At 40.9% G+C, this 19,722-nt stretch overlaps 2 pseudogenes; both read left to right on the top strand.

Moving 5' to 3' along the window:
- LOC103304724 (glycoprotein endo-alpha-1,2-mannosidase-like protein) overlaps positions 1-15,166 on the top strand; it is a 57,159-nt pseudogene extending 41,993 nt beyond the window's left edge.
- Positions 15,167-17,529: 2,363 nt separating this feature from the next.
- LOC114227658 (protein FAM32A-like) lies at positions 17,530-17,903 on the top strand (annotated as a pseudogene).
- Positions 17,904-19,722: the final 1,819 nt, after the last annotated feature.

The raw sequence follows: 19,722 nt of genomic DNA, 5'->3' as shown, positions 1-19,722 counted from the left end.
AACAGGGAAGTTTTCTGTCATTATTTCTTCTAACAGGTTTTCTATTCCTTGCTTCTCTTCCTCTCCTTCTTTTATCCCTATTATTCGAAGGTTGTTTCGTTTTGTGTTGTCCCGAAGCTCCCTTAGGCTCTCTTCTTGCTTTTTAAGTCTTCTTTCCAGTTGCTGCTGTGTTTGTGTGTTTTTTCCTACTTTGTCTTCTAATTCGCTGATGTGGTCCTCAGCCTCTTCTACTCTACTCTTTAAGCCTTCCATTGTGTTCTTTATTGCAGCTATGTCGTTCTTCATCTCCTCTTGGTTTCTTTTCATGTTGGTGACATTTTCATTCAGCTCCTTATAGTTCTCATTGAGTTGTGTGTATTTGTCATCCATCCGTTTAAACATCCTTTAACGAATACTCTGAATTCTTTCTCTGTTAAGCTGCTAGCCTCAAGTTCATTTAACTCCCTTTCTGGTGATTCCTCTTTTTCCTCCCTTTGGGAATTTCCTTTTTTTCTCCCCATGTTTTCCTGTAATGTTTTCATTGTAGATCCGCTTGCTTTGCTACCCAGGTTCTTTTGGGGATGGTGCTACTGGTGTAATCTCTCAGTTCTCCTGGGCTTGGTAATCTAGTATAGCTCCCTACTAGAGCTACTTGGGGTCTTTTGATGTAGGCCTGGAAGCTTGAGAGGCACAACTGTGGTGTATAAAAGTCAGCAGCTATGGAGTGGATTGTCCCAGTTTTTGCTGTCTTGCACCCTTAGTGGAAATCGCATGTGTCCAGTGGGGAATCACATGGCACCCAGGAACTGTCTGTTGGGAGAGCTCCCAGTGGCTCCCACTAGCACCCTGTGTATAGATGGGCTCAGGGTGCCTGCCTGTTGTAAATTCCCTTCTGTGGAGGTGTGTTTGCAGGCGCAGAGCTCTGATGCACTCTGAGGGGCCCTGGCACTGAAGTTAAACAGCTAGGGTATATGTGAGAAGTTATTCAGGAGAAAGGAGTTCAGAGTTTCTGCTATGGGACAGCGTGTCCTTGGCTGTACAGAATCACACCCAGCAGGCCCTCAAAGCAGCTCCCCAGAGGACCCTGTGGATATATGGGTTCAGGGTGCCTTCTCTTGCTGTGGCTGTGAGTTTGCCCTCCCTGGAGTGTGCGCGAACTGGTAGAGCGCCTGCCAGCACACAGCTGTGATGCACTTTGAGGGACCCTGCACTGAAGTTAAACAGCTAGGGTGTATGTGGGAAGTTATTCAGGAGAAAGGAGTTCAGAGTTTCTGCTATGGGACAGCGTGTCCTTGGCTGTACAGAATCACACCCAGCAGGGCCTCAAAGCAGCTCACCAGAGGACCCTATGGATATATGGGCTCAGGGCGCCTTCCCTTGCTGTGGCCGTGAGTTTGCCTGCCCTTGAGTGTGCGCGAACTGGTGGCGCACTGCCAGTGCACAGCTCTGACACACCCTGGCCCTGAAGTTGCACCTCAGGGGTGTCCGTGGGCAGTTATTTAGGAAGAGGCAGTTCAGAGATTCTACTGCAGGGCCGTGCACCCTTGACTGTGCAAAATCACCCCCTCAGGGGCTCTCAGTGGTTCCCAAGCACTGCCTGGGTACTGGAGTGCCTGGGTGCCTATGGGCTGGGGATGTGGCGAATCCTGAGTTCAGGCACTGGGGAGGGGGAGGTTGTACTTACTGCTTCAGCGGAGCACTTTTGGAGGTGGAGGTCTCAGGGTTCGTGCATCTGCAGCTGGGGTGGCAGGTCTTCTACCAGAGTGGCTGTAGTGACCAGGTTCACTTCTGAGACCAGACTGGGTGGTGGTAAGGTTAGGATTCTAGTCTCTAGCAGTTCCGTTCTTAAAGATGGCGGGGTCTCTGTGCCACTGGTGTCCTCCCCGGAGTGTTTGCAGCAGCCGCGGGGTTTTTCCAACCAAGACTGCTTGGATTGGAAGCCCCCTGGAAGAACTGCAGGGTCTAACTGTCCCTATTTCACTCACACACACACCCACACACGTTCACACACACCTCTATCCCTCCTTCACTTGATAACACACTCACCCTCCCTACCTTCCTGCCGGTCGCCATCTTCCCTCCCACTAGTCACCAGATGAATTTTTGGAGAGTTTGTTCTAAGGCTGTGAAATATTCCTTTGGTATCTTAATGTGGATTCCTTGGAATCTATAGATTGTCTTGTGTATTATGAACATTTTAATGATTTTGATTCTACCAATCTATAAATATTTCTCTCCCCTTCACGTCAAGTGGGGCTAGAGAGCAGTTGGTTCCTGAGTAGGGGCGGTTGGGGATTGAGAAAATGAAAGAAAGAGATAGACACAGAGATGGAAGAAAAATGCTGGTGCTGGGTGGGAATGCTGTCCTCTCATGCAGAGACAGGGACGGGGACCCAGAGCCAATACAGCATGTTTATTTTATACAGCAAAAAATAGGAAGTTTTACTAAAAGTCAAGACAAAGGAGATTATGTGCATTCTTGGGTGGGCCCGAGTCATATTCATTCCTGGTGCTTGGCTGGATTTAAATAACAAAACCCACCCCTGGCACCTGGGCTGAAGGTCAAGCTGACAACAGTCCTGCCTCTGGCAAAGTGTGTTTCCAGGACATGGCTTTGCCAATCCACTGGATTCAGCTGACAATAATTAAAGAAATGCTCATGTGCCTTTCCAGGTGCTCTCTACACCAATCCATGAACATGGTATAATCTTCCATTTGTTTATGTCTTCCTCAATCTCTTTTTTCAATGTCCAGTAGTTTTCTGAGTACAGGTCATTTATCTCCTTAGTTAAGTTTATTCCTAGTATCTTAATTTTTTTGATGCAATGGTAAATGGGATTGTTTTTTACTTTCTTTTTCTGTGAGTTCATTATTGGTATATAAAAAAGCCATAGATTTCTAGGTGTTAATTTTGTATCCTGCTACATTACTGAATTCATTTATTAAGTCTAGTAGTTTTTGATGTAGTCTTTGGGGTTTTCTATGTACAATATCATGTCATCTGTGAATAATGACAATTTAACTTCTTTTTTCTTTTTCAATTTGGATGCCTTTTATTTCTTCTTCTTGTTTGCACTTCCAGTACTATGTTGAACAGGAGTGGTGAAAGTGGGCATCCCTGTCTTGCTCCTGTTCTTAGGGGAAATGGTTTTAGTTTTTGCCCATTGAGTATTATTTGGCTGTAGGTTTGTCATATATGGCCTTTTTTTTTCTTTTTTTCAATTTTTTTTATTAAGGTATTATATGTGTACATATCTTACCATTGCCACCCCCCACCCCACTCCTATATATGCCCTCATCCCCCAGAGTTTTGCATCCGTTGGTTATGCTTATATGCATGCATACAAGTCCTTTGATTGATCTCTTATCTCCCCCACCTCTCCCTAACTTTCCCCCTGTAATTTGACAGTCTGTTTGATGCTTTACTGTATCTTTATCTGTCTTTTTGTTCAAGATTATAATGTTCTTTATTATCCATAAATGAGTGAGATCATGTGGTATTTTTCTTTCATTGACTGGCTTATTTCACTTAACATAATGTTCTCCAATTCCATCCAGGTTGCTGCAAATTATGAGAATTCCTTCCTTTTTATGGCAGCATAGTATTCCATTGTGTAGATGTACCACAGTTTTCTGATGCAGTCATCTGCTGACGGGAACCTAGGCTGTTTCCAAATCTTAGCTATGGTGAATTGTGCTGCTATGAACATAGGGGTGCATATATCCTTTCTGATTGGTGTTTCTAGTTTCTTCGGATATATTCCCAGGAGTGGGATTACTGGGTCAAATGGGAGTTCCATTTTCAGTTTTTTGAGGAAACTCCATACTGTTCTCCACAGTGGCTACACCAGTCTGCATTTCCACCAGCAGTGCACGAGGGTTCCTTTTTCTCCGCATCCTCACCAACACTTGTCATTTGTTGATTTGTTGATGATAGCCATTCTGACAGGTGTGAGATGGTACCGCATTGTTGTTTTGATTTGCATCTCTCGGATAATTAGTGATGTTGAGCATGTTTTCATGTGTCTCTTGGCCTTCCTTCTGTCTTCTTTTGAAAAGATTCTATTTAGGTCTGTTGCCCATTTTTTTATTGGATCATTTATCTTCCTTTTATTAAGTTGTATAAGCTGCATGTAGATGTTGGAGATCAAACCTTTATCAGTGATGCCATTTGCAAATATGTTCTCCCATGCAGTAGGCCTTCTTGTTGTTTTGTTGATGGTTTCCTTTGTTGTGAAAAAGCTTTTTATTTTGACGTAGTCCCATTTGTTAATTTTCTCTTTAGCTTCCATTGCCCTAGGGGCAGTGTCAGTGAAGAATTTCTTTTGGCATATGTCTGAGATTTTGCTGCCTGTGGATTGCTCTAGTATTTTTATGGTTTCCCGTCTTATGTTTAAGTCCTGTATCCATTTTGAGTTTATTTTTGTGTATGGTATAAGTTGGTGATCAAGCTTCATTTTTTTGGATGTATCTGTCCAATTTTCCCAACACCATTTATTGAAGAGACTGTCTTTACTCCATTGTATGTTCATGCCTCCTTTGTCAAATATTAATTGAACATAGTGGTTTGGGTTGATATCTGGATTCTCTATTCTGTTCCACTGATCTATATGTCTGTTCTTGTCCCAGTACCAGGCTGTTTTGATAACAGTGGCTTTGTAATACAGCTTGAAATCTGGTATTGAGATCCCTCCTACTTTATTCTTCTTTCTCAGGATTGCTGTGGCTATTCGGGGTCTTTTTTTATTCCAGATGAATTTTTGGAGAGTTCTTTCAAGGTCTGTGAAATATGCCATTGGTATTTTAATGGGGAGTGCATTGAATCTATAGATTGCTTTGGGTAGTATGGACATTTTAATGATGTTGATTCTACCAATCCATGAACATGGTATGTTCTTCCATCTGTTTACTTCTTCCTCTATCTCTTTTTTTAGTGTCCTGTACTTTTCCGTGTATAGGTCTTTTACCTCCTTAGTTAAGTTTATTCCTAGGTATCTTAATTTTTTTGGTGCGATGGTAAATGGGATTGCCTTTTTGGTCTCTCTGTCTGTAAGTTCACTATTGGTGTATAGAAAGGCCATAGATTCCTTGGCGTTAATTTTGTATCCTGCTACATTGCCGAATTCATTTATTAAGTCTATTAGTTTTTTGACGGAGTCTTTCGGATTTTTGATGTACAATATCATGTGGTCTGCAAAAAAAGACAGATTTACTTGTTCTTTTCCAATTTGGATGCCTTTTATTTCTTCTTCTTGTCTAATTGCAATGGCTAATACTTCCAGTACTATGTCAAACAGGAGTGGTGAGAGTGGTCATCCCTGTCTTGTTCCTGTTCTTAGGGGAAATGTTTTTAGTTTTTGTCCATTGAGTATGATGTTTGCTGTGGGTTTATCATATATAGCTTTTATTATGTTGAGGTATGATCCTTCTATTCCCAGCTTGCTGAGACTTTTTATCAAGAAATGGTGTTGAATTTTGTCAAATGCTTTTTCTGCATCAATTGATATGACTATGTGATTTTTATCTCTCAACTTGTTTATGTGATGTATCACGTTTATTGATTTGTGGATATTGTACCATCCTTGCATTCCTGGGATAAATCCTACTTGGTCATGGTGTATGATCTTTCTGATGTACTGCTGGAGCCGTTTTGCTAGAATTTTGTTGAGGATTTTGGCATCTATGTTCATGAGGGATATTGGCCTGTAATTCTCTTTCATTGTGTTGTCTTTATCTGGTTTTGGTATTAGGGTGATGCTGGCTTCATAGAAGGAGCTTGGAAGTGTTCCTTCTTTTTAAATTTTTTGGAATAGTCTGAGGAGGATAGGTTTTAGTTCTTCCTTGAATGTTTGGTAAAACTCTCCTGTGAAGCCATCAGGCCCCGGGCTTTTGTTTGCCGGAAGCTTTTTGATGACTGCTTCAATTTCGTCCATAGTTATTGGCCTATTGAGCTCTTTAGATTCTTCCTGATTGAGTTTTGGAAGGTTGTATTTGTCTAGGAATATGTCCATTTCCTCCAGGTTGTCCAATTTGTTGGAATAGAGTTGTTCGTAGTATTTTGTAACAATCCTTTGTATCTCAGCGGGGTCTGTTGTTATTTCACCTCTTTCATTTCTGATTTTGTTTATTTGGGTCCTCTCTCTTTGCCTCTTGCTGAGCCTGGCTAGAGGTTCATCAATCTTGTTTATCCTTTCAAAGAACCAGCTCTTGGTTTTGTTGATCTTTTGTATTGTTTCTTTGGTCTCTATGTCATTTATCTCCGCTCTGATCTTTGTTATTTCCTTCCTTCTGGTTACCCTGGGCTTTTCTTGCTGCTCTTTTTCTAGCTCTTTGAGTTGTAGGGTTAAGTAATTTATTACCATTGTTTCTTGTTTTTTGCAATAGGCTTATAGAGCTATGAACTTCCCTCTCAAGACTGCTTTCGCTGTGTCCCATAGATTTTGGATTGTTGTGTTTTCATTGTCATTTGTTGCCATGATGTTTTTTATTTCTTCCTTGATCTCTCTGGTGACCCAGTCCTTGTTTAATAGCATGCTGTTTAGTCTCCATGTGTTTGATTTCTTTGGATTGTATTTATTGTAGTTGATTTCCAGTTTTATGCCACTGTGATCTGAGAAGATGCTTGATATAATTTCTATCTTCTTGAATTTGAAGAGACTTTGTCTGTGACCCAGCATATGGCCTATCTTTGAAAATGACCCATGTGCACTTGAAAAGAATGTATATTCTGTGGCTTTGGGGTGAAATGTTCTGAAGATGTCAATTAATTCCATCTGGTCTAGTGATTCATTTAGGATTGCTGTTTCTTTGCTGATTTTTTGTTTAGAGGATTTGTCCAGTGGTGATAGTGGGGTATTATAATCTCCTATGATTGTATTGCTATTAATTGTATTACTATGATTGTATTGCTATTAATCTCTCTCTTGAAATTCTCCAGAAGTTTTTTTTATGTACTTGGGTGCTCCTATATTGGGAGCGTATATGTTTACCAGAATTATTTCTTCTTGTTGGATTTCTCCCTTTAGTATTATGAAGTGGCCTTCTTTATCTCTTGTTATGGCATTTACTTTGAGGTCTATTTTGTCAGATATAAGTATTGCTACCCCAGCTTTTTTTTCATTTCCATTTGCCTGAAAGATATTTTTCCATCCCTTCACTTTCAATCTGTGTGAGTCTCTTGTTCTGAGGTGGGTCTCTTGTAGACAGCATATATATGGGTCTTGTTTTTTTATCCATTCAGCTACTCGATATCTTTTGATTGGAGCATTTAGTCCATTTACATTTAAAGTTATTACTGAAGGGTATTTGTTTGTACTCATATCTATTTTTGTGTCTGTATTCCTTCTTACCTGTTTATTTCTTCTTTTTACAGTATTCCCTTTAGCAATTCTTGCATTGCTGGTTTGGTGGTGATAAACTCCTTGAGCCTTTTTTTGTCGGCAAAGCTCCTGATTTCCCCTTCAACTTTGATTGATAGTCTTGCTGGATATAGTATTCTTGGATTCAGTCCTTTGCTTTGCAACACTTTGTATACCTCCTTCCATTCACTTCTAGCTTGTTGTGTTTCTGTTGAGTAATCATTTGACAATCTGATGGGTGTTCCTTTGTAGGTAACTCTCTGTCTCTCTCTTGCCGCCTTTAAGATTCTCTCTTTATCATTTATATTTGCCATTGAAATTATGACATGTCTTGGTGTGGGTCTTTTGGGGTTGATCCTGCTTGGGACTCTCTGTACTTGCGTAACTTTTATCTTTCCCATATCCGGGAAGTTTTCTGTCATTATTTCTTCAAATAGATTTTCTAATCCCTGCTGCTCTTCTTGTCCTTCTGGCAGCCCTATTACACGTATGTTACTTCGTTTCATGTTGTCCCGAAGCTCCCTTAGGCTTTCCTCCTGCTTTTTAATTTTTTTCTCCAATTGCTGTTGAGATTGAGCTTGTTTCTGTACCTGATCTTCTAATTCACTAATTCGGTTCTCTGCTTCTTGTAGTCTACTGTTGAAACTTTCCATGGTGTTTTTGATTGTAGCTATATCACTTTTCATTTCTTCCTGATTCTTGCATAAGTTGTTGATTTTCTCATCCATCCGATGTATAAATTCCATGACCATTACTCTAAACTCCTTTTTGGTCATGTTGCAAGCTTCAGTTTCACTGATTTCCTTTCTTGGCGACTCCACATTTTCTTTCCTCTGTGAGTTATTTTGTTTCCCCATTCTGGCTATCACCAGAAAGCTCAAGCTTCAGTTTGCCTGGACCTGGGCCATGTGCTGTGGGGACTTCGCTCCACCAGAGTTTCACTGAAGTGCTCTGACACTAGGACGTGTGGCTGCCTTTGGTTGGTGTGAACCAGACTTGCCCAGGGTCAGTGTCCCCAGTGTTCCGTGTGGTCTCGTGTGCACACTTAGAATCAGGGTCCCTGTCTGCACCACACTGTTGGTATGTGCCGAAAATGAGATCCTTAGCATGTGCCAGGAGTCAGAGTTTCCCTGTGTCTGTACCAAGCCTCGAGTGTCAGAGTCTCTGTTGCCTTGTGCGGTTTCTCGTTGGGAATCAGGGTCCCTGTGTGTGCATGCACCCACAATTGGTGTCACTGGCTCTTAGTGTGAATGCGCTGTGAGTCAGGGATCCCAGGCAGCTGTGTCCGGCGTGCCAAATTCCCTGAAGTGGAGCTGCGTCCTGTGTGTGCTCTCTCTACTGTGCCAAACTGGCTAGGGCGCACACTCTTAATTTCCTGAAGGTGAGCTGGCTCCATGCACTCTACAGGAGTCCCGGAAGGGGGGCGGAGTCCATCCTGCGCGCCAAATTCCCCAAAGGGGAAGCCCCTCTGTGCAAGCACTAAGATTCCCCGAAGGGGGAGCTGTGACCCACAAGCCAAATTCCCCCAAAATCTCTGAAGGGGAGCCCTCTGTGCACACTGACAGATTTCCCCAACAGGGAGCTGCTTCTGTTCCGCGGGCCAAATTACCTGAGGGGGAGCGAGTCCCTGTGCGAAGTTCTGTGGCTTGGGTGAGGGGCGGGTCTTTCAGTTACTATGGCGCTGTCTGCGCGCCTGTGGGGAGGGGGATAGGCTCTTTGACTCATGGAATTCTGCCGGGAAGTCTCGATTCTTGTTGCTTGTTGGTCTGAAGCTGTGATAGCAGTTCTCTGTCCCCAGTGGCTGCAGGGTCCTGGTTTGTGTCAGAAGCCAGGATCCGAGTCTCAGGCAGCTCTGTTTCTAAAGATGGCGTGGTCTCCGCGTTCTCACCAGCCGCCGAGATATGCCCACTTTGTGCCGGGGGTTCCGCCGTCTAGGACTGCCCGGTTAGGCAGCCCCTTGGAAGACGTGCAGAATCTAACTGACCCTAGCTCATACACACACACCACACACATCAACACTCTCCTCTATGGGTTTCTCACTCACAGTCTCTCTCTCCCTACCTTCCTGCCAGTCGCCATCTTCTTTTTTTTTGAGTTGGCCCATATATGGCCTTTATCATGTTGAGATTTGCGCCTTCTATTCCAACTTTGCTAAGAGTTTTTATCAAAAATGGGTGTTGGATTTTGTCGAATGCTTTCTCTGTGTCTATTAATATAATCATGTTATTTTTGTCTTTCAAGTTGTTTATGTGATGTATTACATTTAAAGATTTGCAAATATTGTACCAGACTTGCATCCCTGTAATAAATCCCACTTGATCATGGTGTATGATCTTTTTAATATATTGCTGGATGCGGTTTGGTAATGTTTCCTTGAGGATTTTAGGATCTATGTTCATCAGGGATATTGGCCTGTAATTCTCTCTCTCTCTCTCTCTCTCTCTCTCTCTCTCTCTCTCTCTCTCTTTGGTTTTCAAATTAGGATAATGCTGGCTTCATAAAATGAGTTTGGAAGCGTTCCTTCTTGTTGGATTTTCTGAAATAGTTTGAGGAGTGTACTTCTTAGTTCTTCTTTGAATGTTTGATAAAACTCCCCCTGTGAATCCATCCAGGGAGTTTTTTTTTTTTTTTTATTACTGCATCTATTTCTTTTGTTGTTATTGGCTTATTCAGGTTTTCTGCATAAGAAACCTGATTCAGTTTTGGGAGATTGTATTTTTCTAGGAATTTTTCTATTTGACCCACATTGTCCAGCTTGTTGGCATATAGTTGTTCATAGAATTTTCTTACAATCCTTTGTATTTCTGTGCTGTTCGTTGTTACTTTTCCACTTTCCTTTCTGATTTTATTTATTTTGGTCCTCTGTCTTTGTTTCTTGATGAGTCAGGCTAATGGTTTATCAATTTTGTTTATCCTTTCAAAGAAACAGCTCTTGGTTTCATTGATTTTTTTGTATTATTTTTAGTCTCTATGTTATTTATTCCTGCTCTGATTTTTATTATTTCCTTCCTTCTTCTTACTCCAGGCTTTTCTTGTTGTTCTCTTTCTAGTTCATTAAGTTGTAGAGTTAAATAGTTTATTGCTGATTTTTCATTTTCTTTTTTTTTTTTTTAAGTATGCCAGTAGTGCTATGAACTTCCCTCTCAGGACTGCTTTTCTGTGTCCCAGAGATTTGGGATTGTTGTATGTTCATTTTCATTTGTTTTCAGGAAGTTTTTTATTTCTTTCTTGATCTTGTTGATAACCCATTCATTGTTTAATAACATGCTATTTAGCTTCCATGTATTTGAATATTTTTGGGTGTTTTTACTGTAGTTGATTTCTAATTTTATTCCACTGTGATCTGAGGAGATGCTAGATATGATTTCAATCTTCTTGAACTTTTAGAGACTTCTTTTGTGTCCTTACATGTGGCATAATTTTTGTGAATGATCCATGTGTACTTGAGAAGAATGTATATTCTGCTGTGTTGGGGTGAACTGTTCTATAAATATCTATTAAATCCATCTGATCCAGTGTGTCCTTTAGAGTCTCTGTTTCCTTGTTAAGTTTTTTCCTGGAATATATGTCCAGTGAAGTCATAGGGGTGTTCAAGTCCCCTACTATGACTATATTGTTGTCAGTCTCTCCATTAAAGTCCTCTAGAAGATTTTTTATATATTTAGGTGCACCAATATTGGGTGCATGTATGTTTATGAGGGTTATATCCTCTTGTTAGATTGTTCCCTTTAGTATGATGTAGTAAGCTTTGTTGTCTCTTGTGATGGCCTTCATTTTAAAGTCTATTTTGTTGGATATGAGTATTGCTACTCCAGATTTTTTTCTTTTCCATTTGCATGGAAAAATTTTTTCCTTCCCTTCACTTTCATGTTGCGTGTGTCTTTTGTTTTGAGGTGGGTCTCTTGTAGATAGCATATAATTGGGTCATTTTTTTATCCATTCAGCTATCATATGCCTTTTGATTGGAGCATTTAATCCCTTTACATTTAGGGTTATTATTGAGAGGTACTTATTTATAGCCATTTTAATTCTGTATGGCTAGGTTTCCCTCTCTGTTTCTTCTTCTCAGCAATCCCTTTAGCATTTCTTTTAATACTGGCTTGGTGATGATGAACTCCTATAGCTTTTTTTTTTTGTCTGGGAAGCTCTTTATGTGACCATCTATTTTGAAAGATAGCCTTGCTGGATATAGCAATCTTTGTCTCAGATCCTTGCTTTCCATTACCTTGAGTACTTCATGCCATTCCTTCTGGCCTGTAAAGTTTCTGAACAGAAATCAGGTGTCAGCCTTATTGGAACTCCTTTGTAGGTAACAGTTTCTTTTCTGTTGCTGCCTTTAAGATTCTCTCTTTGTCTTTAATTTTTGGCATTTTAATTATGATGTGTCTGGGCGTGGGCCTGTTTGGGTTCTTCTTGTTTAGGGTTCTCTGAGCCTCCCCAACTTGAGTGACTTTTTCCTTTACAAGGTTAGGGAAGTTTTCTAGCATTATTTCTTCAAACATCTTATCTATTCCTTTCTCCCTTTTTTCCTTTTCTGGCACACCTACTATTTTAATATTGTTATGTTTCACATTGTCCCACAGCTCCCTTAAGCTGTCCTACTGTTTTTTAATTGCTTTTTTTTTTTTTTTTTGGTTTCCTGATTGAGTGATATTTTCAACTCTGTCTTCTAATTTATTGATTTGATCCTCAGTTTCCCCTAATCTGCTCTGTATTCCTTTCAATGTGTTTTTTATTTGTGTTATGTCATTTTTTATCTCAGAATGTTCTTTTTTTATAGTTACTATATCTTTTTTATACTGTTTAGCATTTTTACCATCATTACTCTGAACTCTGTTTCAGATAAATTTCTTATCTCTGCTTCATTTATCTCTTCTTCTGGAGAATTCTCGGTTTCTTTCATTTGAGGGTTGTTTCTTTGTCTCCTCACTTTGGTTGTCTGTTTGGGTTTGTGACTATGTTTTAGATAGATCCTCTACACCTCTCAATCTCTAGTGCAGGACAGTGTTAAAGGCTGTGTCTGACTAATTGGATCAGGCAAAGACTCAAAGCCTCCAGAGACTGCCTCTGTCTACAGACTAAAAGGATTGTGACTTGAATAGCCCCAGGCAATTGTCCTCAGGCGTGGTGAGGTTCTATTCAACAGAGTGGGGCAGTTGCTTTTCCCTGGAGGCTAATTGTTACTTTTAATCTCTTAAGTGGCTTCAGGACAAAGTGTTTTCCAATAGAGTGTGTCAATTTTCTTCCACCTAGGCAAGGCAAATGTGTATGTAGGAAAGATGTCCACTGCTGCATGAGGGAATGACTCAGCCCAGGAAACTTGGGGTGTCTGCCTTCTGAGCTGTCTCCCCTGAGTCCCAAGTCCTGGCTTCTACTCTCACAGCTCCATTCCACTTCATCCTCCCTCTGCCAGAGCACAAGATGGGTGGCTCCACTGGGAATATTTTGTGTTGGCTCTTCAAGAGGGTGCCCGAACTTTTAGCTGCCACTCCCTGGCAGACATCACCCTGCTGCTTTTCACAGCTAGATGTTATGTGGGTACCCTCCTCAGTTTGGTGCTCTCTGCTGGGGAGCCCTGCTTGAGGATTAGATCCCAGAGTTCTCAGTGGCAGCCCCCCACAACTGAGATATCTCCCTGGGTCTCAGTTCCTGCCTGTGGACACCTGGCCAGCCCTTTCACTTCACCACCCCTCTTACCAGTCTCTATGTGGTCTCCACCTTCGGTCCTTGTGTATCAGGGTTCTCTCCTGTGAGTTTCTGTTGATTTTTCAGGAAGCTTTTCCATATTTCAGTTGAAATTCCTGCTTGTTCATGGGAGCATGTCCGTGCAGCATCTACCTACTGTGCTGCCATTTTTAATCTTCTCAAAGGGTGTTTAAATAACATGAAGCAAGTGACTGCTCATTAACATGAAAGGCAATTTTTGGAAAATGAAAGGCCATCCTTTGAAGAAATGTATAATTAAAACATAATTAGTAATAATAGAAGGCAATATCACTTAATGAATGTTTTGGAGAATAAGCATTAGCTTCAAAAATCCTTGGCTCTACCAAGTCCTCACTGGCTGTGTGACATTGGACAAGTGACTTCAGTTACTCAGTTTCCCCTGCTGTAAAATGGATACAATAGAAGAACCCACAAGAGAAGATGGTTGTGAGGAGCCAATGAAAAGATGTATTTAATAACTTGGTTAAGTAGCATAAATCTTCAACAAAGTGTGTCTACTCTAATCATAATTATTATATGACAACACCTAAAAAGTTTCTTCAACTCCGCTTATGAAGACAACTGGCAAAAGCACAACAGTGCATGGCATGTTTAGGAATGGAAAATAATAATTTCTTGAAAGAACTAAAAGATAACAGATTCCACTATTTAAGTAATGGGAACTGAGGACTTATACCTTAGGGTTTAGGAGCAAGCTTCTTAGTCTCTGATCCTTAGCTTCCTTGTCAAAAAAAGAGGCCCTAATCTCCATAGTACCAGGTTGTTGTAAATTAAGTAAATGTTACCATGCTTGTAACACACTTAGCATGATACCTGGCACATTGTAAGTAGTCAATAAATGGTAGCTGCTGTTGCTGCCTATGTTGCTGCATGTATTTATTTATTTATTTATTTATTTATTTATTTATTTATTTTGAGCCACACTTTTGCAGTCATTAGTGGCCATTGTGCAGGCTACTGAGGTTAGAGGTCTGGGGTATCATCCAAAGCAGTTCTCAGGCCTCTAAACTCTGGGCCTGAGAACTTCTGGGCCATTTAAAACACAAAAGGGAGGTGAAGGCGCCCCCAAACGCCCCAGCTTTTCAAAGGGAACCCGTGCGCCTGGAAGAAGTGATTCTGAGGCATCTGGGTGGTGTGATGGGGAAGCCCCAACTCTGGCCCTGCTATCTCGCGGGTTGGTGCTGGGTGGGGTGGAGGCGCGCTCTATGGGGGCTCAGGCAGCTGGGCATCCACTCACTCCATCCCTGGAGGTGTTACTAGCTACCCACGCCTCCCAGCGTTTTCGAGTGCTGGCTGTTAAGCTTGAAAAGGACCCGCTGCTGGGCCGGGAGTTTTGTGTTTGCCAAACAAAGCATGAAGGGAGAGTGAGCAAAGGGGGCGGGGCGGGTGCGGCACAAAGGCCAGGGGCGGACTGGGGCTGGGGAAATACAGTTCAGTGGGTTTGAATTGATATGCTCGGCCCCTAAAACCCCAGGCTGGGCGATCACAGGGTAGAAGGCCTAGCAAAGAGCACTCCACTGCATTGATCCAATCCCAAACCAACAAGCGAGTGAGCCAAAGGCTGCCTAGGGGAGGGATACAAGTGGGGGATGGGAGGGGAAGGGAGGAGGGGTGCAAGGGTCTGTAAGGGCCGCCAGCCACAGATTAGGCACTTCTCTTAGAAATGGAGGAATCTCCGTGTTTGAGTAAGGGCCCTCCAGATTAAATGAGCCCTCGAATCCATTGGGTTCCCCAGTCTGTGGGTAGCGGGCATGCTGCGGGGGCAGCCAACAAAGTGTTCTTTGCTTCTTTTCTGGGGAGCAGCTGCGGGTCAGTGGATGCAGATGACTTTGGTTCTACACCATGCCATGCAATACCATGCTATGCTCCTCACAAACCCAGAACCTACCTACAGTTTCTGACACTGGAAGGGGCAGAAATTGAATGGACATGGGAAGAACACATGCATAGATGTGTGGTTCAACCAGATGGGCTTCTGTTCCTGCTTAGGCAATTGTCTAATGAGTATTTTTGACCGTGTGGCATTGTCTCTTTTGAACGTTATTATGAGTGTTTTATTTTTCCTCTTTGTACCTTTTTGTGTTTTTCAGATCACTGAATAGGGTCACAAATTATTTATATACTTAGAGACATCAAAAAACATTGTTCAAAATAGAAATAAGACAAACTGAGGAGACTGAAGAGGGAAGCTTCAGAGACACTGAGATGATGAAATATAATGATGATGATACCTCACAAAACACCAGTAAGTTATCTTCTCACATACATGGCTCACATGCGTTGTTTACCACAACCACCCAATACTTAACACAGGACCTGGTACATGGTATTGAATAAATAAATGGCTGGATCTGCCGCTGATGGATTCCAATGCCATTAAGCAAACAAATTAGCTGAGATTCAGAGGGGCTGAATGTTACAGAGCCATAACTAAAATCTGTCAAATGCAAATCCAGGGCTTCTTTCCCTACATCCCATAGAACCCTGGAGGGCTTCTTCAAATACAGGCTATTTCATTTCAGTCCTCTGTGTTCATTTCATGACCATGAGGCCCCAGATTTCCTTTCTGAAGACACAAGGTTTTGTTTGTTTTTGTCATAATGACACACTAGGCATCATTAAGTGTCCGTGAAGATGAATCTTTAAGTTGCATTAGAAACATGGTTTGTGACCACTGAAAGCCTTGGGAAACCAAGGTCTCCTAACAAGAAGAGGCAGAAGGCTAATAGAAAAGGCTTTCTGGGAGTGGGGTTTTTGCATTCTCTTAGAACCCACTTGAGCATTATTGCTAAGGAAAAGCTTAAACAATGTCTGAACGGCACTGTGATTTGTAAGTATAAACAGTTCAAATTTAAGCAAAGGGGTTCTTACCCAGAAAAAGAATTTCCTATCCATACCTGTTTCCCTGTCTTTGTAAATTGAAACTGATACAAAATACTTAAAACTTTGTTTTGATTTGAAGTTTACTGAAAAAAAAAAAACCACATTCAAGTAATTGAGCAAGAGTATACTTTCTGATGTTAAGTCATTATTGTTTAAACCATTTTATATGAAATCTTTGAAACAGGTTTGCAATATAATGTATTGCAATTCCTTTTTTAAAAGTTTCTTTATGTTGATGTGAATTGCCTTGCTTGAAAATATCCTTTGCCAGTGTTTTGTTTTCACTCTGAAACATTCATCATAATAATATAAATCTATTACTTTATTTTAAAATTTCATTCTTACATGTGATTTTGTGACATTCTTATACCTCACTTGAGAATTTTTCTTAACAATTCATCGTGCAAATCTACACTAATTTAGTCCACCTGTTTTGATGACAAATTTATTGGTTTTAGTAGGAAAGAGGGCATGAATATTTCCTTACAATATTTTTCCCTTACTGAAAAACCTATGAATGAAATAAGACCTCAGGATTGCAGGAGATAATTTACATACTAATTATGTAGCACAATGTAAAAGAGAAATAGGGAGGAAAATAGAGAGAGAAACTCTGAAAGTTAGCAGACAAGGGTTCCATGACTTCAAAGCAGTGTGATCCTGAGCAAGTTGCTTTACTGCTTTACCCTCCCTGGGTCTGAGAGTTATTAAGAGGATAAAATGAGATATATATATATAGAGAGAGAGAGAGAGAGTCTGTCACAGTAGGTGCTCAAGAAATGCTCATTTTACTACTCACAACAACCCTCAGCTTCCTCCTTTATAAAAAAACGAACCAGTTTCCTCAACTATAATATGTGGATAATGACACTTAAAATAAAGGTAGGATATTTACTAAGAAGAGCATGGACTTTAGACTCAGATAGTCTGAGTTCAAATTTCAACCCCACTACTGGCTGTGTGACTTCTGTTTCCCCATTGTACACCTGTGTAAAGACTGGGTGGTCAGGGGCTGGTAGTAGTACCCATCATTGAAGGTGGTTGTGAGTACTCAGTGAATTAATGCAGCATAGAGCTTCAAAACCTTTTTATTCCTGGCTTCATTTGGCAGTCTGCTAGCCCCTCTGGACCCCTTATGAGAATACTACTTTTTAAAATTAAATTTTATTGAGGTGACATTGGTCAACATGAACATATATGTTTCATGTGAGGATTTCTAAGTTACAAAATCTGTATATAGCACCATGTGTCCATCACCCAAAGTCAAATCTCCTGTCACCTCATATTAGGACCACTCTCTCCCCCCACAACGCTGCAACCACCATGAATACAATACTCTATATTACAAATGGGAAACTAGTTATAATCACATCAAGTTATTAATGTATTTTTAAAATAAATTTAAAGAATAATTAATGCCAGTCCTTCTCAAACTCTTCCAAAAAATTGAAGAGGAAGGAACACTTTCATACTCACTTTATGAGGTCAACATTACCCTGATGTCAAAACCAGACAAACATTACAACAAAATAAAACTGATAAATACAGACACAAAAATCCTCAACAAGAGCTTACAGGTACTATGGTGGCCTGCAAACAGGTCCTAAAGGGGCTCTTGAAGCTGAAAGGCATCACAGAGATTACATGATAAAGCAGAAGAAGAAAAAGAAGGTCAAAGACAAGCCAAAACTCCTGGAAGCCATGGGAATGAGCAAAGAGAATGAGAAGAAGAGACGTGGCCTGGACAAGCAGACTCCGGCCCAGGAGGCCTTTGAGAAGATGCAGGAGAAGCAGTAAATGGAAAGGATCCTGAAGAAAGGCTCTAAAACCCACAAGCAAAGAGTGGACAACTTCAATAGATGACTGGACACACTCATGAAACACTATGACATTCGCAGTCAGCTGAACAAAGTAGCCTCCCCACCTGGGGTATGGAGTGGCACCAAGGGGAAATGAGAAGCCAGATTTGGGTTATGTTTGATACCTTTGGTATTTTCTAGAAACATTCTTTTACACACACCCTTGAGTTTTCTGCTGAGACAGTGCTTTTCAAAGCAGTGTGCCCTCATTCTGGAACTTGATTAAAGTAAGACTATCATTTTACTCTATTTTAGCTTCTCAGTAGCATATTAAAGATTACCTTTTTTTAGTTTAGACTACAAACTATTGAGAGTTTATCTAGAGATTAAGGTTATTTCTATGTAAATGCCATGGAAGTGTTTTTACACCCAAGTTGCATGGGTGTCTAACTCATTTTGACAGCCATCCAGCTATCTTTCCTGGATGAAACTGCCTCCAGAGGAGGAGCTGCCATGTGCAGATCACCTTGGGGCCCTGCATAGGCTGCCTTTCGAAGCTCCCTCTAGCTTGGGCTTATGCTGTTCCATCTAGGGCCTGCGGAAGCCACTTGCAGCTTTGTGGCCTTCAGACTGCCACCTGGCCAGGAAGAATAACCACCCAAGGCAAGGATGGAATGAATGCCTTGCCCCTTTCTGAGCTGAACTGGTGATTGGCATGAAGTCTGTTCTTCCAATATCCTCATTCCACACATGTCAAGTGGGTGTTGCTATGGCAGACATTGCCAGATAAGCACCACATTCTTTGTAATGGAACCTAGACACTGCCTGCCTCACTAGTGTCACCCCTGGGCTCCAGGCAGTTCCCCAATGTTTATTGAGAATTGACACATACATGGAACATGTTTGATATTCCTGGCCTAAGGACACCTCAGGGTCTTGGGACCAGGACAGAGGCCCAGCACAGACAGACATGGGTGCAATCCAAGAGGCAGACCTAGGTTCCAGTGCTAGAGAGCCAGGGTCTTTGAGGCTCTGTGTGTCCCCACCGCATGAGGATCAGACTGCATATGCTACTGGGGAAAGTGGGCTCTGTTGACATAGATCTGAAAAAACAAAAAATTCAGAGGAGAAAAATCTAAGTGTTGGGTTTGGGGCTGTCATATGTTAACTGCAGAATAAAGCAAAACCAGTTATTAAAAATAATCCTCAATAAAATAGCAGCAAACCAAATCTAACAGCATATTAAAAGAGTTATATAAACCATGACCAAGTGAGATTTGTTCATGGGCTGCAAGGATGTTTCAACACATGAAAATCAGTTAATGTGATACACCACATTAATAGAATAAAGGATGAAAATCACATGATCACCTCAATAGATGCAGACAAAGCAATTGACAAAATTCAATACCCTTTCATGATAAAAACTCTCAACAAACTAGGTGTAGAAGGAATGTACCTCAACATAATAAATACTATATGTGACAAGCCCACAGCTAATATTCTACTCAATTGTGAAAAATTGAAAACTTTACTTCTAAAATCAGGAGTAAGGCAAGAATCCTCACTCTTTGCCACTCCTATTGTAGGTAGTACTGGAAGTCTTAGCCAGAGCGATTAGGCAAGAAAGAGAAATAAAAGGCATACAAATAAAAGAGGAAAAAGTTAAATTGTCTGCCTTTGCAGATGACGTGATCTTACATATAGAAAATCCTAAAAACGTCATGAAAGTTGGTAGAACAAATAAACAAGTTCAGTAAAGTTGCTGAATATAAAATCAACATTAAAAAATCAGTTGCATTTCTATACACTAACAATGAGCTATCTGAAAAAAAATTAGGAAAATTATCCCCTTTACAATAGCACCAAAAAGAATAAAATACTTAGGGATAAACTTAACTAAGGTGGTAAAAATGTTGTATATATAACTATAATACATTTATGAAAGAAATTAAGACACATCAAGTAGAAAGCAT

Source organism: Eptesicus fuscus, chromosome 1 (assembly GCF_027574615.1).
Source record: "Eptesicus fuscus isolate TK198812 chromosome 1, DD_ASM_mEF_20220401, whole genome shotgun sequence".
Classification (NCBI taxonomy): domain Eukaryota; kingdom Metazoa; phylum Chordata; class Mammalia; order Chiroptera; family Vespertilionidae; genus Eptesicus; species Eptesicus fuscus.
The sequence above is the reverse complement of the archived record's forward strand: the minus strand, read 5'-3'. Positions and strand labels throughout refer to the sequence as shown.